The sequence below is a fragment of the Pinus tabuliformis genome, chromosome 8 (assembly GCF_031772625.1).
Source record: "Pinus tabuliformis cultivar Carrire ecotype Pingquan chromosome 8, CPIR1, whole genome shotgun sequence".
Lineage (NCBI taxonomy): Eukaryota > Viridiplantae > Streptophyta > Pinopsida > Pinales > Pinaceae > Pinus > Pinus tabuliformis.
Window position 1 is genome coordinate 1,580,643,278 of NC_142294.1, and position 22,549 is coordinate 1,580,665,826.

Sequence of the window (22,549 nt, forward strand, 5' to 3'; positions counted from 1 at the left end):
GCTAAGATTTAGTGGCAGTGGATCCAAGAAGGACCATAAACCTGTAAGTAGATCTAGAAACACAAATACTGCACAGGTGGGGAATAGGTGGAGATGGCCAGAGACCAAGATTTCCTGGAAGGATCCTCGATTTGGAACTTGGCTAATGTCCATATTTAGTTTATCTAGAAGCATGTGTTCTAGGAGATAAGAGACGGTTGCACAAAATGCTTTTGGGAAGACTTGTAGCAAAAATTTCCCAGGCTAGCTCACCAAGAGGAATTGATGCATATAAAGGAGACTACTATTCGGGCCTGGGTGATGGTGGTAGCAAATTTCTAGGACACTAGGCAAAACTAAGGCCAATTGTTATGAAACCAGCGCAAGAAAAAGATAGAAAAGATAGATCAACGCCTTAGAATTTAGCCTCTTCGAGGGGGCAACCTCCTTTACATTACATAAATGAACAATTCTTGGATGATACAAATTAAAAGACCTCATTTCTATATATAGTAGTCTAGGGGGTTATAACATAATCAGAGTCGACATAACAATAATAATGTAAGGGCACAATAATAACAATAGTGGGCTTCTATGGGGCACAATAGTAACAATATGGGCACTACATGGGTACATCAATATAATAAGTGGGTTATACTAATAACAATAAGGGGTTACACTAGTAGTATAGGGGCCTAACATGCCCCTCTCCTTCAAAAAGCATTGTCCTCAACGCTTGAGTAGTTCTTGATGCTTCTGTATAAAATTCTTGTCCTCCCATGTGGAATATTCAGTGGGTAAGTTCTTCCACTTGATGAGATACTTTGAAATTGATCGATTTCGTAGCTGTCGGGTTCTTGTTTCTGTGACTGCTCCAGGTTCCAATATAATTTTTCCTTCCTCTTCCATTTCTGGAAATATTGTTTGAATTGGGATCTTTTGCAACTTTTGAATAAGTGGCCATACTTCTTCGTCCTTCTTCCATTTATCCCTTGCTTCGTTTATCCAATCTGGTTCGATAATATAAATAGCACAAAACAATGCTTCCACATCCTCATCCTTTCTTGAGAGTGCATCTGCCACCACATTTTGCTTCCCTTTTTTGTAGATGATTTCAAAGTCATAACCCAACATCTTTTTGACCCACATTTGTTGCTCTTCAGAGGATAATCTTTGTTGTAAAAATTATTTAAGGCTATCATGATCCGTTTTTACCTTGAAGTGTCTACCCATTAGGTACGGTCGCCATTTCTTAAGTGCATGGAGTATTGCCAACATTTACTTCTCATAAATAGCTTTGCTTAAAAACTTTCCCTTGATTGGACGATTTTCAAAAGCAATGGGTCTTTCATCTTGCATTAGAACAACACCAATTCCATTTCCTGAAGCATCACATTCCACAATAAAGGTTTTTGTGAAGTCCGGTGTAGCTAAGACCGGTGCTTGGCACATTGCCTCTTTAAGATGTTCAAAGGCCTTTGTTGCTTCCGGAGTCCGTGAAAATGCATCTTTCTTGAATAATGTTGTTAGAGGTGTTGCTATTCTCCCATAATTCTTAACAAACTTGTGATAATACCCTGTCAACCCGAGAAATCCTCGCAGATGCTTTATGGATGTGGGGATTTTCCATTCCTTAATGGCTTTAATTTTGCTAGGGTCTACCTTAACTCCTTCATGAGATACAATATGACCCAAATATTCCACCTCCTGGACTCCAAAGAAACATTTGGATCTTTTTGCATATAATTGTTTCGCCTTCATTAGTTGTAGCACCTTGTCAACATGTTCAACATGATCCTTCCAACACTTGCTGTAGATTAGTATATCATCAAAAAATACTAACACAAATTTTCTAAGGAATGGTTTGAAAATTGAATTCATCAAACCTTAAAATGTTGAAGGTGCATTGGTAAGGCCAAAAGGAATGACCAAAAATTCATAATGACCCTCATGAGTTCTAAATGCTGTTTTCGGAATGTCTTCAGTCTTCATTCTGATTTGATGATATCCTGAACGAAGATCCATCTTGGTGAAGTAAATTGATCCATGCAATTCATCTAGTAATTCATCAATGACAGGAATGGGGAACTTATATTTAATAGTGAGCTTGTTGAGCTCCCTACAATCCAGACACATGCTCCATGATCCATCCTTCTTGTGCACCAATACTACTGGAGCAAAGAAAGAACTTTGACTCGGTTGAATTATACCAGCCTCTAGCATTTCTGCAACCATACGTTCAATTTCACTCTTTTGGACATAGGGATATTTGTATGGCCTGATGTTTGGAGGAACAATTCTTGGAATCAGATGAATAGCATGATCATGATCACGCATATGTGGGAGACCTTTGGGAGTCTCAAATACCTTGGAATGATTGTCCAGGACTTTTTGGAGATCTGGAGAAATAGATGATTCCAATGTGGACACATCTAGTGAGCATAATTGTGCAATTACACCTCTTTGCTCCTTTTTTAGAAGCTTTGTCATACTATTAGAGTTGATTATCTTTCTTGGTTTCCCTGCAATACCCCTTAATTCAACTTCCTTTCCTTCCGTAGAAAATTTGATGACAAGTTCTTGAAAATTAAAAGCTATTGTACCCAGGGATTGTAGCCATTGGACTCCTAGTACAACATCAACACCTCCCATTGGAATGGAAAGCATTGGGCTAGTCAATACATATTCTCCCATGGATAGCTTCATATTATGGCACTTTCCAGAGCAATTTATTGTTCCTCCATTTGCAATCATCACTTGACACTCTGGTGCTGGATATAGGAAGCAATTCAATTTTTTTGCTACCTTACAATGAATAAAATTGTGGGTGCTTTCTGAATCAATCAACACTATTACCTTTTTCTTCTTGATTTGTCCTTCTATCTTGATGGTTTGAGGAGTGGTAATTCCCGCCAATGCATTACAAGATATGGTCGGATTTATTTGTTCTTCATCTAGGTTTTGTTCGTGGAGTATATCCTCTTCTTTTGATCTTTCTTGCTCCTTTTCTTCTTCCTCTTCACAATCTATGTATAATAATTTCTTCTCAGCACACTTATGACCTTTAGTGTATTTGCTATCACAACTGTAACAAAGCCCTTTTGCTCTTTTTTCTTCCAATTGTTGTGGTGTCAACCTTATAGGTTGTGGAAGACTAGGGGCAACAACACTTCCGTCTTTATAGTTGTGAGTGGTATGCTTCCTGGTTGCCATAATTTTGCTTTCCATTTGTCTTGCTAACCTGAATGCCTTCTCTAATGAATCAGGTTCCCAAAGGTGAACATCATGTTGGATATTATCCTTTAAAGACCCTATGAACACATCAATCCTATGCTCCTCTGAAATATCTTTTACCCTTATGTTCAATTTTTGGAACTCCTCAATGTGCTCCATTATTGAACCCTTTTGTTTGAGACTTATCAATTGGCTAAAAAAAGTGTTGCTTTTTGTATCCTCATAATGTGCTATCAATTATTCCGTAAAAATTGCCCAAGTGATAAATGGTTTACGAGAGCAAAGCCATTGATACCATACAAACTTATTTGGTTCCAAATATAAAGTTTCCATACGTACCTTTTGTGTGTTTTGCACATTATTGAGATCGAAGAATTGCTCCATCTGTAATATCCATGTGGCAGGATCCTTGCCATCAAACTTCCTCATATCGATTTTTGGAATATGGTGAGTCTGCGATCCAACATTAGCGTCTATGGAATCATGATTAACATTTCTTTTGTTCTCATCATGAGTTTCCTTTAGTACCCTTTCACCCTTAGGGACCATTTCTTGTAGCAACTTATTCATATTTATCTTCAATTTGTCCATCTTTTGTCTTCAATTCTATCTTCAAATCATCCATCTTAGCTTCCACGTCAATCATCTTAGCTTCTATGCCTTTCTTTAGACATTCCATCTTAGCTTCTACACCTTTCTTTAAACCATCCATCTTAGATTCTGTTCCTTTTTGTGCAAGGGACAGTTGTTGCACTTGGTCTTGTAATTTTGATATAGCATGTTGCATTTCTTCCTCTTCTTCATGAGTCATGCTAGAGATTTCAGGTTCCTTACTAGGTGTTTGCATTTTCTTTCCTCGGGGCATTAGTTACCGATAATAATGCTCTACTATGCCCTTTGAATTCCTTCAAAATAATTTTTCAAACCAAGATTAAGCAAAAATTTAAGAAAATCTACACACCTTTTTTCACTTTGTAGGAGCTCGATATTGCCTCTGATGTATCTCTGTACTTTCCAATCATCTAGTTCTGAATTTGTGAGCTGTAGTAGCCCTCTGTTTCCTCTTTCCAATGCCACAAGTTTGACCCAAATTGGATTATCCAAGGAAGAGTTATGTGAAATCTCCCACAGTGACTTGCTTATAGACTAGTTCAGTAGAGCGAACTTGTACGACGTGCCACGAGTCACTGTTTCGACCTTTGGATCTGAAACATGCACACAAGAAACTAAAGTCCGTCCTCTTTCTTTAACTTCCTACGAAATTTCAATCCGATCCTCAGAGAGAAAGTTATGACGATTTTCCCCAGGTCACCTGTTTTGAATGTAATTCAGGAGTCTGCAAAAAGACCAACTTCCTCAGATCATATCTCCACAAATATCATACGAAAAGATCTGAAATTTGGAACCAAGGTTCAGCGCGATTTCTTCTCAAATGGGTTTTTTTTGTGACTTCTGAAACGTCACAGAAAAAAAGTTATAGCGAAAATTCCACGATGACCTGTTTGGAGCAGCGAAACCCTAGAATCCAAAGCTCTGATACCAAATGTTATGAAACCAGCTCAAGAAAAAGATAGAAAAGATAAATCAACGCCTTAGAATTCAGCCTCTTTGAGGGGGAAACTTGCTTTACATTACATAAATGAACAATTCTTGGATGATACAAATGAAAAGACCTCATTTCTATATATAGGAGTCTAAGGGGTTATAACATAATCAGAGCCGACATAACAATAATAATGTAAGGGCACAATAATAACAATAGTGGGCTTCTATGGGGCACAATAGTAACAATATGGGCACTATATGGGTACATCAATATAATAAGTGGGTTATACTAATAAAAATAAGGGGTTACACTAGTAGTATAGGGGCCTAACACCAATGGAGGGTGTGGAAGGAATACAATGAGTGGAATCAATTGATGAGTCAATAGGAATAGAGAAGCTTCAATGAAATACTTGAGGAGAGGAAAATTCAGATGGCCCAGGGACAAGATCAAATTCGATGGGGATATCAGGTGCAAGGGATGTTCTCTATTAAAGAATCCTATTGTCTTCTAGCTAATCATGCTAAACTTACGAAAGAGACATTATGGCAGAAATTTTGGGGTGGAAAATTGTGGCCAAAGGTGGCTAGTTTCTTATGGATAGTTGGCCATCGCTGACTGCTAACTTGGGATCTTCTGCATCACAAAGGCTTTGTTGGACCTCCTTGGTGCTCGATCTTGCAAGAACAGGAGGAAACCATGGAGCACCTTCTCAAAACATGCCCCTAGATGGAATCCCTATGGAATAAGGTCCAAACTTTGTTTGGACACTTGGACATATCTTGAAATAGTCTATGGGAAACTGTGGAGGCGTGGAGAAACAACCTCTTCGTAAACCCCATTGTCAACATAATTTAGTTTTTTATTCCCGACTTCCTCTTATGGAATGTGTGGAAGGCTAGGAACATGATTGTGTTCATAGAAAATAAGAGCCGTGCAAATGATCTACGGGATAAAACTCTCTAAAATATTAAAAAAAACAATACTTTCAAAGACTTGGTCAGAGGAAGACTGGAAGGCATAGGGGTTAGAGGCCCAAATCCTTCTAAATTTGGAGATTACATAAGATCTGGTGATCTTGGGCCTAGTTAAACATGTGGAATTATAGAGGCATTCACTAGGGTTCTTCACCCTCCCCACTCATGGGTTCATCAAGCTTAATTTTGATGCAACATCCAAAGGTAACCCAGGCTCGATGGGATACAAGGGAATTTTTCATTACGATGATGGTCGTCCCCTGGGATTTTTTGCAGGCAACTGCGACAACACAAATAATAATGTCATTGAACTTTCTTTCCTTGCTTGTGGTCTAGCCATTGCACCAGAAAGGGGGTACTGCAGACTCTAGTTGGATGTAGATTCTTTGCCAGTGGTATTTGATGCCATTTTTTTTTAATGGATCCCCAGTGCAGAAGGTCATTAAGAGATGGCAACATGATATCCTAGTTTAGACCATTCATACCCTAGTGCTCTCAATCCCATATATGATCACCTCTCATTCGTTGTGATAAAGAAATAAAATGGCATATCTACTCGCGAATTCGGGAAGTGATGCAGGAGCATCTCATGTTTTAAATTTATGTATTTATTTAATTAGGAGAAACTAGAAAGTTATATATTTTATGAATTATTATAGAATTTATTAGAGATTAGATAGTTAGGATAGATTCCTAAAATTGAGAGGATTATTCTCAACTTTCTCCAAATATCCAGGAAGAAGTTTCTCTTGAGCAATTCGAGAGATTTCTTCCATCAAAATAAATAGCCATGTAATTTGTTTGGAAAGGCAAGTTTTGGTGTGTGATTTTATTTAATAAAATTAATGGTGTTTTCTCCTTTTGTTCTCTACACCAATTTTGGTATTAGAGCGTTGTGTGCAGTAATAGAAAGCGTAAAATACTCTACACATGAAAATTCATCCAAGAGGAATTTATAAGCTAAGGAACCTTGGGAAACAACAATTCAAAAGTGCAAATGGAGAAGATTTTGGGACCAATATACAGGAAATACAGGACAAAGTCAAGCAACAATTACAAGAAAGCAGCAACAAGTATAAATGAAGAGTAGATTCCAAAAGAAGACAACTAGACTTTGATGTTGGAGACTTGGTTATGGAACATCTTCGAAAATAAATATTTACTAAAGGGGAATATAATAAGTGAAAGCTGAAAAAGATTGGACCATGCAAAATTTCAAGGAAATTTTCCTCAAATGCTTATGAAATAGAACTACCCAAAGGCTTTGACATCTCACCAATATTTAATGTTTCTAATCTATACCCCTTTAAGGAACCAATGAATTATCCTACAGATGCACCTGTTAGTGATAAATTTCAATGGGAGAAACACCAACCTTCAACACCAGTGAAGTAGATTGAATCAATCATCGATAAAAGGGTGGCCAAGAATACCAGAAATAAAGAGTATTTTCATCGATAAAGTGTTTTGACTATTCTTTCAAATAGAAAACCTTCAAAACTTGTTATAAATGCTAGTATTCAATGGAAAAACCTTGAATAATAATTAGACTAGTCATAAATGTCTATCCTAACATGGTAAATTTTAATATATATATGTTTTGGGATGAGGATGTAAATGAGTTTTCTTTTTGGGGATATAAATGATAAAATTTGTTCACATTTAACTTGCTAAAAACCATCAAAATTCACAAGTGCACAATTAAAATGAATTTAATCTTAGGGCTATTTCGTGATGATCACCTTATTTACCATCACATACTTTTTAATCAATCAAATGAAACTATTTTTTAAATCGAACTACAATGCAATACTATAATTTTAAAAATGACATGCTAAGAATTGAGTAAACTCTTATACCTGCACTACCATTACAATTTTATTTATGAAATTGGGTTAAAAAAAACGATGTTTAAAACCAATAATTCTTGCATACCATAAATGAGGTCATCTAACATAATACTTGCAACTAAATTTGGTTGATCCTACAACTCAATGCTCATTATCATTTAGTAGTTGGGTTCATTCTCAAGCCAAAGTAGTGCTAATATCCCCCTTTTTTATGAGCTCTCATGAATTATTACCATCTTATTAATGTGATTCCCAAGAGAGATATAAGTAGCGAAACATGTACATGTATTTTATTGATGTAATAAATGTTCAATGAAATTTCCTTGTGAAAGATCTTTATCATAAAACAACATATAATTAGATACAAGTAAAAAGAGAAAGCAAAGTGATTAATAATGATAGAGGAAAGGTAGTGCATGGTTTTTTAAAGTTTTTTATTATTGCATTTTCTTTGACATGATTGATCCAAAATATAGGTTTAATATTTTTCAACCAATTATGTTTTTAAAATTTTTAAATTTAGATATTTATCAAATACAATACAATGGGATCATATTTAAGAGAGAGAGAGAGAGAGAGAGAGAGAGAGAGAGAGAGAGATGGAGGGGGAATAGAGTGTAGGAGAGAGACATAGAGGTGGGAGAGAAATACAATACAATGGGATCATATTTAAGAGAGAGAGAGAGAGAGATGGAGGGGGAATAGAGTGTAGGAGAGAGACATAGAGGTGGGAGAGACATGGAGAGGGAGGAAGGAAGAGAGAGAGGAGGGGGGAGAGGGAGGAAGGAAGAGAGAGAGGAGGGGGGCAGAGGGAGGGAGAGAGAGAGGAGGATTTAGAGGGGGAAAGAGAGGGAGGGAAGAACAAAGACATTGAGATATAGAGGTGGAGAGAGAGGGGGAGTGACAAGGGAGAGGTGAAGATGGAATGAGGGAGAGAGGAGATGAGGGAAGAGAGAGAAAAGGAGAGGATAGAGATATGGAAAGAAGGGAAAGAGAGAGATAGGGAGACATAGATATGGAGGGGGGAGAGAGGGTGAGAGTGAGAAGTATAGAGGGAGGGAGATAGTGAGAGAGTTGGAAGGTGGAGAGAAAGAGAGAGTGCGATGGGGGGAGAGACAAAAGGAGGTGGGAGAGAAAGGGGGAGAGAGGAAGTTAGAGAGAGAGGATTTGAGAGAGAGAGGGAGAGAGGGATGGAGTTGGAAGTGGAAGAAATACATAGAGAGAGAAAGGTGGAGAGGGAGAGGGAGTGACAAGAGAGAGATGGAGATATGGTGAGGGAGAGAGGAGATAAATAGGGAAGAGAGAGAGAGCGAGGCAAAGAGAGAGGGAGGCAAAGGGAAGAGAGAGAGAGAGAGAGGGAGAGGAAGAGGGAGGGAGAGAGAGATAGATAGATATGGAGAGTGTATATGTTTTGGGGGTGAGAAGGAGATAGAGATATATATGGAGGTGGGAGGGAGGGAAGAAGAGAGAGGTAAAGAGAGGGAGGGAGGAAGAGATATGGATATGAGAGAGAGAGAGAGAGAGAGAGAGAGAGAGAGATAAATATGGAGAGGGAGTGTGTTTTTTTGGGGGTTGAGATAGAGAGACAATGGGATATAGAGATATAGATGTGGGGGGGGGGGGGGGGGGGGGGGGGAAGAGAGAGAGAAGGGGAAGAGAGAGAGGGGGAGAGGAAGAGTGAGTGATATATATATATATATATATATATATATATATATATATATATGAGAGAGAGAGAGAGAGAGAGAGAGAGAGAGAGAGAGAGTATATGTTTGCGGGCTGATATAGAGAGATAAAGGAGAGACAAAGGGAGATAGAGATATAGATGGAGGGGGCAAGAGGGAAGAAGAAAGAGACACACAAAGACAAATATAGACATAGAAGTTAGATCTAGAAAGTCATGAATATTTTTGTTTTTCACTAAAATAGATGTATTGATTTCAATGTAGTTTTTGATTTCTAAATCTATTTGATCGCTTGCACTATATGCATTGATTTCAGTGTAGATGTCAATTTCTAATCCTATTTAATACCTTACACTAGATGCATTGATTTTAGTGTAGTTGTTGGTTTCTACTCCTATTTGATTGCTTGCACTAGATGCATTGGTTTCAATGTAGGTATTAATTTCTAATCTCATTTGATCGCTTTCACTAGATGCACTAATTTCAGTTTAGATGTCGATTTCTAATCCTATTTAGTACCTTACACTAGGTGCATTGATTTAAGTGGAGATGTTGATTTCAACTCCTATTTGATTGCTTGCACTGGATGTATTGGTTTCGGTGTAGATATTGATTTCTAATCCTATTTAATTGATTGCACTAGCTGCATTGGTTCTAGTGTACATGTTGATTTCTAATCCTATTTGATTATTTGCAACAGATGTATTGATTTCAGTGTAGATGCTGATTTATGATTTGATGCAACTAGATGCATGATGTACATTAATGTCAAAATAATTAGATTAATAATGTTGATTGATTTCAGTGTAAGCACATCTCTGCCTCCTCCATCTATGTCTCTATCTCCCATTGCCTCTCCTTCTTTATCTCTATATCTCATCTCCAAACATACACACTCTCTCTCACTTTGCACTCAAATTTTTTATTTCATTATTCAAGTTACTAATAGTCTCTCTCATCTCAACAAACTGAGGTAACTAAGCAAATTTAAAATTAAATTGACCAAATTAATCTCAGACATATTTAGCATATTTAAAATGATCAAAATAATTAGATGTTCAACAAATTTTGTATGACCACACATGACTGAAACTAGCCTAGGTCCATCTTAACCCCAAATCTATCAAGCGTTGAGAGATCAAATCTCTCGAAGTACAAACCTTTCCTTAAATTTTACACTAAAAAAAAGGTTTCCTCAAATTTTACCGATATGAATATTTAATGAAATTTCTTTATGAAAAGTTTTATCATAAAACAACACATAATGATATATAATTTATTGATTAATAATTATATTACGCATAATTACCCATCATACTTTTCATCTTTCTCATCTTCCATGGTTTTTGTTCTTACATTGTACAATATAATGATTATATTGGCCAGGACTAGCTACAAAACTTTTCTTCCACCGATATTTTCAATCTTCTATGACTTTTATATTGTGCAAATTAAAATTATTTACAATAATTGTAATTGTTATGGTTGAAGTGATCATCTTCATCAATATTAAAATGATATTAACAACTTCTAAAACTAGATTAACATAATGAAATCAACTCGTTGGCATCTGTAAAATGAAGTGATACTATGAGACAATTAATATACTTTATCTAATATTTATCTTAAAAATCATTTTAACAGTGTACTTGTGAAATAAATCCTTGATTCTAGAATTTGTTATCTTAGTCAATTTCGAAAAGGATTTCAACCTGAGTAGAGGGATCAAATAAACAAACATCGATTTTAACTTGAACAAAGATTTCAAATAAATAAAGGTTTCTTCATACCAAAAAAAATTAATTTATTTTATAATTTGTTTTTTAAAATCATGATTGGTTTATTTTCATATTTTAATTAGTTAATTGTTTTTTTTTATTTAGGTATTTTTGGTTATGGTTGATAATTTTTAACTAAAGTAGATTTTATAAATTTAGTTTAATTATGGTTGATTATGGTTCAGCATATTTGAATATGTTTTAGTCATCTTTAATTATGGTTGACTCTAGTTGGGGATGCTTCTATACTTGGATCATATTGCGACATGAAGATACTGGCTTAAATATTATGTCACATATGTTATTATGGTTGACTTCAATATTACGTCAAATTGTGGCACTATGAAGTTTATAATATTGTTATATATATTGTGATGTTCATATTGGTTGAGTTATAATATCTTGCTATGTTTCTAAAGTGGTTATTTTGCGTTGTGATGTTCATCAAGGGTTATGTCACATGTAACAATAATTAAGGTACATGTTGGGTTGCAATGTTCATCTAGGTTTATGTTGCATTGCAATGTTCATCAATAGTTGTGTTGGTTTACAATATTTGCAAATGGTTATGTTACATTGTGACATTCATTTTGGCTAATAGTCAAATTGCCATGTTCCTTAATGGTCATGTTTCATTATGGCTTCATCAAGTTACATTAGGAGGTCAATTGCAATATTATTGTGCTTAGTGTTACATTGCACTAATATATTACCTATGGGTTATGTTGCATTGCAACTTTCCTCAATAGTTATGTCACATTGTGTCATTCATATTTGTTGATCCATGTTAAATTGATACATTCTATAGTGGTTATGTTGCATAGAAGAAATGAAGAGGGTTATATCATTGTGATAGTAAGAGGTTGACCAAGGAAAATTTTCTATTATTTTTCCAAAAAAATTATTTGCTAATTTCCATTTTTTCTAAAAATTATTTTCCCAAATTTTATAGTATAAAATTATTTTACCCTTAAAATCACCAAAATTTTATGGAGACTATATAAAAATTCATTAGGAATTTGAATACTTTGACAAGGATATCAACAAAAATATTATAATTTTCAAATTAAGGACTAGTGAGATTCGCCAAGGTTTCTAAACTTTAAGATAAATTTCCATTATTAAAATTTCCCCTGAGGTTGACCTCAACATTATCTCCCATTATGACACTAAAAGGTTTAGGATATGGTCATATCTATGTTATGTACAACTTGGTTAACTTATGTTGACTTGTGTTCCTCAATGGTCATGTAGCATTGCAACATTCATCGAGTTTTATGTCGATCTCCAACGTTCATTAAGGTTTATGTCACATCAGAATGTCCCTCAAGAGTTATGTTGGACTGCCACTTTTCTCAATTGTTATATAAAATTGTGACATTCATCTTGGTTTGCTTATGTTAAATTGTGGCATTCATTAAGGTCTAAGGGTTATGTTAGATTATAACACTCCTCAATGGTTATGTTGCATTTATCAAGTCTTATATCGCATCGTGATAGTAAAAGGTTGACACTAAAAAGTTATTAATATGATTATATATATATTTTGCTATGTTATGAAGTCTTATGTAAATTAGGAAATCAAGGATCAAATCTCCCGTGGGTCAAACCAACAAAAAATAAATATGGTTATATATATTATATGTACATCTTGGTTGACTTATGCTGACTTGTGTTGTTCCTCAACAATAGTTTCACATTGCAACATGCATCAAATTTTATGTCACATTATGATATTACTTAAGTGTTTTATTGGATTAGTTTCTTCAATGGTGAATCTGTAAAATTGTGATATTCATCTTAACTAGCTTATAGCAAATCCTACACTCAATGTTTATGTTGGATTGTGACATTCATTAAGGGGTTGTTGCATTGACTTTGGTTGACTATGGTTAGCCACGGTTGACTATGGTTATTCATGGTTGGCTATATTGTTGATTATAGTAAACCATGTCATTAGGATAATTTTGAGGTCTAAAATGAGCCTCCTAAGGGTTTGCTTCTCTACCTACAAATGACATCATCATCTTAAATCTTATTTGTTCTTTTAAAGTTGATTTTGTGAGTACATTTTTATTTTGAAGCCCATTTCTAACTGCAAAATTCCATTAATGAGAAAAAAGTTTGTCCATGATTAACTATGCTTGATTTTAGACTTTGTGATCCATAGATTTTTATAATGTCTTTCGGATTAATCACATCATAAGTTGGTGGTCGATGTTTCGAACTATCTAATGTGGTTTATCCTTTGTCCTGAGAATGAACCACATTAGATGGTTCGAAACGTCAACCAACCACTTATGATGTGATTAGTCCAAAAAACATTATCAAAATCATGATTAACTATATTTTAACCATATTTAACTATAATCAACCATATTATAATATTCAATCACAATGCCACATTAACCAACTAACTTCAATATTATATATCAATTTCTAATACTTTATATGTTCATCTTAATTAACTTATATATTGACTTGATATATTTATAATATTACCGGATTCAGCAATTCACCAAAATTTATCACATTACAACATTCCTCAAAGATCTTTTAAGATTATGAAATTGCCTCGGTTAAATTTGTGGAAAAACAGTATGAATGGAGTGTAAAATCTGTCTCCTCAAATGGTCTTTGTCAAAATAAAATTGAAACTAAACAATTAAAAACACACCTGTCAGAAGTATTATATACAAACCATCATTCATATCCTCTGCTTCACTGTTCAATGCTTCTGCGAAATTAAATCAACACAACGAACTTCTAAAATAATTTCAAAGTTACAGTTTTCCCCATACAAATGTTCTGGTTAGAGACTCTGCTGGCCTGCACGCTATACAAGAGCCCTTCTGTGTGCAAGATATTTACAGGGTTTGTTTCTCTACTTGCTTAACAAGAGCACTGCTTGTGTGCTATAGATTGCTTATGGCGGGTCAGGCGATTAATGTATCGATGAAGTCGTTGCCGATCAAAATACTCGGACTAAATGGTGGATTGAGTTCCAGAGATGATGCTTCAACCAAAATAAATGACAGTAAAGTTATGGATTTCAAATATAATGCCGTTGCATTATCCATCTCTTTTAATAATTCATTCGCAGTGCCTTTCCTTCCCAATGCTAATGCTGTCTGAAATACAATCTGCATTGCATCTGCCATTTCTGCATTGTTGTCCAACGGTCCAAGATGACTCAGAAGTTCCTCTGCACTTTCTACTTCACTCAAAAATTCTTGTTCAGTTCCTAAACAAGAAGAAGCTACCCTCTGTAAGTCTCCTTCCTTTTGCATTTCTAGACTTTGTGCAACAAGACCCTCACTGGGAAAAGTTTCTGTAAGTGTTGCAGACCATTTGTGACATACATACAATGCTTGTTTCCATATTGCTAGGCATACTAGCTGGATTACCAATGCCTCTAGCTGTTGCCCTGCCTTAAGTTTCTCCTTAGCTAGCTCAGAGATTGCATGAGCATACCTTTGCAAGCAGTCAAGCCTTGTTGGAGCATGATCTGATGGGTTATCCAACACATCCTGTGAGCTAACAGATGCTTGACATGCTTCCAGTGGCACTGAACTCTGTTTCTTTAAAGAATCCCTACAATTTGTCTTCCCAAAAACTTGCATTGATGCAATTATACTTTGATCTGATGGTTTATCCAACACATCCTGTGAACTAACAGATGGTTGACATGTTTCCAGTGGCACTGAACTCTGTTTCTTTAAAGAATCCCTACAATTTGTCTTCCCAAAAACTTGCATTGATGCAATTATACTTTGATCTGATGGTTTATCCAACACATCCTGTGAACTAACAGATGGTTGACATGTTTCCAGTGGCACTGAACTCTGGTTCTTAAAGAATCCCTACAATTTGGCTCCCCAAAAATTTGCATTGATGCAATTATACTTTCATCTGATGGTTTATCCAACACATCCTGTGAACTAACAGATGGTTGACATGTTTCCAGTGGCACTGAACTCTGGTTCTTTAAAGAATCCCAACAGTTTGCCTTCCCAAAAATTTGCATTGATGCAATTATACTTTGATCTGATGGTTTATCCAACACATCCTGTGAACTAACAGATGGTTGACATGTTTCCAGTGGCACTGAACTCTGGTTCTTTAAAGAATCCCAACAGTTTGCCTTCCCAAAAACTAGCATTGATGCAATTATACTTTTCTGAGTCTCCTTTGGTGATGAGACAACGGCAAAACTTTCAGAATTATGTTGTTGCCCAGAGGCAGCAAAACTTTCAGAATGATGTTGCCCAGAGACATCAATAACAGAAGAAGAAGTCTCTCTTGAATCAGCAGGAGCATTTTTAACAAGATCATCCTCCTCCTCAATACACTGGAATGAACTCCCCAATTCTACTGTGGGAACTTTGTTCTCCTCAATACACTCAAATGAACTCCCCAATCTTACTGTGGCAATTTTGTCCACCAGTTCTTCCACCTTAGCTGCTTGTATGCCTTCAAATGTTGAAGCTGGGGCATTTTCAAATGACCCTGGAAACTTGTACTTGGAACTATAAATTCCCATATAGTCAGTACCTCTGTCTAAGTTATCAGAGGTCTCTTCTTTACCAGCTGGGGATTTCTTACTGCAAGGTAAGAAGTCTGCATCTTGTAATGCCTCTGCAGCTTCAGCAACTGGGTTGCCTGCAGGCCCCATTGATCGTGATACCTCTGCAATTTCGGCAACTGGATTGCCTGCAGGCCCCATTGATCGTGATGCCTCTGCAATTTCAGCGACTGAATTGCCTGGAGAGACCATTGATTGTGATGCCTCTGCAGTTTCAGCAACTGAATTGCCTGGATACGCCATTGACTGTGATGCCTCTGTAGTTTCAACAACTAAATTCTCTGGAGCCCCCATTGAATTATCGTCAAGATGATCCAAAACCCTAACTGCCTGGACCTGCAAAAACCTGTGATTGAAAAACTCTTCAAATGACAATCGCTCTATCTGATTTCGACGCAACAGTTTTTTACATAAATCAATGCAATCAGGAAGAAGTTCTCCAACAGTATCAACTGGAAATTGCAGAGCATTGGATGTCGCAATGTTCTGGAATAACTCCATCTGAGAATTCCCAGAAAATGGTGGATTTCCTGTGACGAGCTCAAACAGAATAGTGCCCACACTCCATAAGTCTGCCTTGGCTTCATACTTCGCAGACTGCATAATCTCCGGAGCCATGTACAAAGGTGAACCACAGAGAGTTTCAGCTAATATATATATATATTCTTTAATTGGTTAATGTTTCTGCGTATTAACATTTGTAATGGAAAGTTATGTGCTTTTAAAATCTATTTTATAGACAGTTATGTACTATAACCTAACAATTTTTTTTAAAGTTGTTTTCTTATCCATATCTATCACCTTGTAACATGATTTTATGTTTAAAGTATTATTTATTTTAATTGTGTTTTCATTTTATGTTGGTATTATATTTATTATAATTAAATTAGAAAAGATGAATTTACAAAACAAGAATATAAATTTTAGAAAATGATGAATAAAAAATTAAAAAAAATCACATTTCATTGTAATAGCATGAAGTATTATAATATCAAATAATGATATATTAAAGTGGTTTTTTATAAATAAAAAAATATTATTCATTAATTATAAATTTGAAAATTTTAATTAATAATAAAAATTGAGAAAACAAAATTCAAAATAAATAATTATAATAGAAAATTAATAAAATATTAAAATGCCTTTATTTCAATAAAAATACAAAAAACAAAATCATTTATCATGGGCCACATTAACTTGTTAGTAATGATAAAGCCAATATTATCAAAGAAATACACACTACTGAAATAAAATACAAAAAACAGTCATTTATCATGGGCCACATTAACTTGTTAGTAATTATAAAGCAAATGTTATCAAAGAAATACACACTACTGATTTTGATAACTTGTTAGTAATGATAAAGCAAAGGTTATCAAAGATTTAGACACCAGATTTTGATAAAACAAAGGTGGTTGCATGTAAGTTAAAGGTGACCTTTTATTTATGAAGATGATGTCTCTTATTTTTTAATGTTACATGTATTTGAATTTTATATTGATTATGTAACATGATTTTATGTTAATTTTATATTGATTTTTTTTATGAGACAAAAATAAATATCTATATATATGGAATAGAGACGCAGTGTTTGCCGCCAATCTCCAGGTACCTAAAAGGAATTTTTTATCATTCTATAAATAATTTTTGAGATTGGTAAATCGAAGAGTTATTGCCGTTTTTGTGTTTTGGATCTCAGTCAGAATAGAGACTATGTTTGCTGGCAATCACCATCGTTGAAGAGGAAAATATATCAAGACGTTTTGCATGTAAAGATTGGAGTTTGCCAATTCTGGAGTTTACAATTCAGTTTGGGCAAGACCAGCAATAAATGTATGCTAAGGGTTTCTTGCAGATTAAAAGGCTTACTGAGACTCTGCGGCTGGGTTCTAGATCTAATTTTCTGCGGCTGGATCTAGATCTAGATTTAATTTTCTTTGCGGCTAGGTTCTAGATCTAATCTTTTGCGGCTAGATCTAGATCTAATCTTATCTTCTGCCTTATTTCTCTGCAGTTGGGTTCTACGGGCAAGTAAAATATGGCTCCCAGCGTCGCGAAAATCGCTGCTGGCTCAGTTTTGTCCGCTTCTGGAGGGCAAGCTCCTACCCATATCGTCAGTGAAGCCCCAGCTCCCACTGTTCAGGTGGTCCAGGCCTCACTCGATGAGGCTTTGAAGTTTTCCGAAAGTGCCCTAATTTGCTGGTTAAATGGTTTTTGGCTGCGGCTGACAGCGCTCCACAATTGGATCTCGAAGGTATGGAAGCCTATCATTTCTGATGAAATTAATATCTACCAATGTGCTAGGGGTTTCTTTATAGTAGATTTTGAAAATCCTGAAAGCAGACAATGTATTCTAGATTCCGGCCCTTGGTTTTGCGAAAAATAAGGTCTATTCATGAAGCCATGGAACCCATCATTTGATCCCTCAACAGCAGTCATAACCTCAGCACCAGTTTGGGTGAGATTGCCAAGCCTACCCTTGCATCTCTAGAATCTCTTCTCGCTAAAATCCATTGGAAATGTAATTGGGAAATTTTACTGCAGGGGCCCAGAAACGGAGGAATATGCCAGAACCACCTATGCATGCATCTGTGTGGAAATGGACTTCAGCGTCGGATTCCTAGCTGAAATAAACCTAACAAGTAAAGACTATGTGTGGAACCAGAAACTCGATTATGAAAGTGTCCTCTTCAGATGTTGATCCTGATTTGAGATAGGCCATCTAGCCAAAAATTGCCCAAAAGCCTCCCAGAAAAATTCTGCTAGAAAAAACCACCATAGATCTACATGGCGGGAAGGAGCACAAAAAGAACACTACACTATCATCATAGAAGAATACTCTAGAGAAAACTCTGAATCACAAGAAATCTGGCAAGAAAGAAATAACTCTCAAGACAAGTAGGGAAAAAGCCCCGCCCAACAACAAAAAAGTGAACTCGACAACCCCTCAAGCATCAACAATTATGAGGATTCGAATACCGCACAAAATAAATCTTCATTTAACAGCAAAGCAGATCTCCTAGACCAAACTTCTTCTCCGACTATCTTCAAAAGGATGAACACAATAGATCACGAAACTAAGACACCAATGTCCCAAGAACCAGAAGAGATGAAGGAGATGCAAGATAAAGGAAGTTGGAAGACCGTAGAGAAAAAAAAGAAAGCTACAACACCAATATCGCTAAGAAAGCCGAGGAGCCAGATAATTAAAAACTAAGAAAATTATAGGTTCGTTAGATAAATTTAGTATCAGTGGACGTTAACCATCATCATCATCATCATCATCAATGAAAATATAAAGGGTCATTTGTGTTAAAGGTAATGTTTTATTTGTGAGAATGTGTTTTTTTATTTTGAATGTTACATATATTAGGATTGGAATTTTATGGAAAATAGATAAAAGATATGATTTTTAAATAAATAATGATGATTATTAATACTACGTTTTTATTGTTTTTTCAATCATTTATAATATTCCTACTACATTAGCTCATAGAGGTTTGGTCTCGTTGTCAGCGGACGATCTGTTAAGTCGTTCGTGCCGTGGTGCAGGTCACGAGTTCGAGTCTTGTCTTACTCAAGGGCCATTCTTGCAGGCTGGATGGTTCCTCCTAGAGGTTATAGCAGCAGCCGGTGGGATTCGACCCCGTGTAACGCGAGTACGATACCACCACTGTTGCCGATTCCATTAGTCATCAAAAAAAAATATTCCTACTACATAATATAATTGTTAATAATTAATTGTGGGTGAGAATTTCTATGTATGAGGGATTGATATATTAGAGTTAGGTTACATCAATTTGGTGGAAACCACAATGAACCATCATATTCACTTTTGAGCCAACAAATGGTTATAGTAATAGTATCTTAGCATGAGAGATGCAAGGTTACGATGGAATGAGAAAGAGACTTTATTTTAGAGAAAATGTAAGACTTTTTTTCATTAGACACTTGATCAGTTTGTTGGGTGTGTGTTATATTGTTTCCACGACTAGTTGCACGCGCGGGGGGTCACAGGGGGGCGATAAACCCCTTGTTCGTTGCACTAGGCACAACAGGGGGGGGGGGGGTGAAATCCTCCTTGTGGAGGGGTTTCAAGGGGTGGTAGCCTCCCTGTATGGGGCTTGGGGTAGCACCCTAAGATTTTTTTTTTTGGACCCTATCTTAGGTGGGAAGACTTACCTATGGTTTTGTGCATGGGTTTCGCACATGGTTTTAGGCATGATGGTTTTCTGCCCAAGGTATTTGGTAGATTCGGTCAAGAGAACTACGGTTATGTTCTACTCCAGGGTTAATGGATTGGGTTTTATGAATGCTTTGACATGTATATATATGTATTGTAACATTGAAATTAATGTAATGAAAAATCAATCTGGTAGTCCCCGTTTTGGGATCCAGGGGAAAATCTTTGTATATTTGTTTGTGTTTCTCGCAATTGTATATTTTCTTTTTTTAAAGAATTCATTTGCAGGTAATTTATGTACAGGGTTAAAACGTACACAATTATGGTTATGATGAGGGATATGAACCCTCATCGTGAGTCTAAAAGACCTAGGAAAATTAATCCAATGGTCAAAATAATGTAATTAAATGTGTATCATATTAATTAAAAAGTAATATTAAAAAAATAATGAGAAATTAGTCAGTTACGACTACCTCTCATGGAAATGGTCATACATGAATGACTTACTTAATGCAGTTGAATCCCAAAAAATGATATCTAATAAAAAGTAACTCATTTTAATTTTTAATTTTTGTTGCATTATAACATTAGGTATTAGAGCTAGGAGAAACACCCTTCCCCCTCATATCTATCCATTTTGCTATTTTGGGTGTTTCTATTCCATCCCCTTGGACTCTATCTACTTTGCTTAGAATAGATTCTCAAATGTTTCCTAAGGTCCTACCATAGCTTATGTGCTTGTTCCATGCTTCTTGGTGAAAGTGATAACCTCTAATGTGAAAATATATCGATCATGTGCTTGTTAGCACTATTCTAGCCAAAATTCAAACTTGCGCCTAAGCTTTGATTTAACATTCTCTTAGTTTTACATTTGATAGAATTGTTGAGGACGTCATTAAAATCTACATCACAAAAGACATTAATCTATGGGACACCTCTAGAAATTGATGAAATTCCTATGGGCCTAAATTTTCCCACTAAGTTATTGTCCTTCATCTGTGCTTATTCACCTTCATATGTTTGTATTAAAACCCCAAGTTGGTGACCAAAATAGGTTGATAAAATCTACTCCTTGTTGGTAATGGTGGTATTCCATGGTATTAGTACTATAACTACACCTACTATAGTTTCGAGCCTAAGACTCAACAATGTGATGCCTAGCAATAGTAGGTCCTACACCTTCTCACTACCTTTGCCATCAAGAATGGTGGCATACATAGTTGTGCCATATGCCACAAATTCATCTAAGTTACTCCTCTTACATGGCTCTTTTCCATTGAAGATATATTTGAGTAATTACTGTACTTTGGGAATGCGAGGCAAGTCCACGACCAAAGGAATCTCATCTATTTGGCTTCTACACATCTTAGAATCCCACATGCATTTCTCCATGTGCTCTACACTCATCCTAAATATGTCCATGATAAGTTCCTCAAGGAGATATATATGTGATGGTGGCATAGAAACCATTTCCTTTGTATAAAAAATCAATCTCAATTGTTTCCTATGTAGTAGAAGACAAAATTATATTTGCCCTCTCGCATGCTATTCTCAACCTATGAAGAGCTCTGTAATGCAAAATTTAATTTCATGTGGACTATCAAGGTGTAATAAGGTCAATATCAATACCTTCTGGGAGACTATAAAACATGCCTTATGATTGAGAATTTACACTTTCAACACCACCAATGATATACACCTCAACTCTAAGTTGAGGTAGTATCGAGGTAAGGTTATCAACAATTGCAGAGATATAGTCACTTATGCCCACTACCATACCTATAATTATGTATAATTTATTCCTAAGGATGCCTTCCTTCTTAAATCTCTAATTTATTAGAGCCTTTAGTTTTGAATGTTGTGTTAACTTTTTTAGAATCAGACAGTGTTCTAGACTTAAGATTTTGTGGAGAGGCTAAAACAAAGGAGTTCTCCAAAACCCAAAAATTGTTTCTGGAAATTCCTCCTAGAGATAGCTTAATTAAATTAATTGACTATCATTTAAATTTTTCCTAAGTCTAACTTAGGAAATTTGATTAATTAATAGTAATTAATTGAGAAAAGTGAGAATTCTCTAGAAACTCACACAGATCAACTTGGATATTATCTCATCCATTGATTAAGTTTTAATCTTGGTTGTTGGAGTCCCAATTTGAGATTATAAGAAGAGGCTGATGGGTAGATGGATAAATACTCATCACACTGAGTGAGAGCCAACAATGCTAGTTCCTTGGGCAGGTCGAGCTAACGAGTAGTGGAGTTAGAGCCAAAGAGAGGACACAGGGCTAAAGAGGGGTAGGGATAGTGATTCAAAGGAATATTTTCTAGTTCCAGAGAGGCAAGAGAGGAGGTCGAATTATTTTCTCCAGGAGGAAGTGCAAGGCTTGCGCAAAGCCTCAAAGAGGCAGTTTGATCTAGCTGGAGAGGAGGTTATTTCAATTTCCAGAGGTTGGGAGGATTTTCCAGTAGGCAACAAAGGCATTTCCCCAATCAACAACAGGAAGGATGACTTGAGTAGCAGCAGTTATGGGTTGAGCATTTGACAGGTTCTGCAGAGGTGACACAAAGCTTGCACAAAGGGTTTGGATAGCTTGCTTGGGCTTGTAAGTTTTGCGTCGTGATTGCTTAGAGATGAGGGTAAATTCCCTTAGTTGATTTTGTCAATATTTCTCTCAGATTGGATAGCCAGTTGGGCATCCAAATTTATTGTACTCATAATTCACTGCTGCATA

At 35.9% G+C, this 22,549-nt stretch overlaps 1 pseudogene; it reads right to left on the bottom strand.

Annotated features, from left to right (window-relative positions):
- Positions 1-13,848: 13,848 nt before the first annotated feature.
- On the bottom strand, positions 13,849-16,445 carry LOC149242093 (serine/threonine-protein kinase ATG1c-like; annotated as a pseudogene).
- Positions 16,446-22,549: the final 6,104 nt, after the last annotated feature.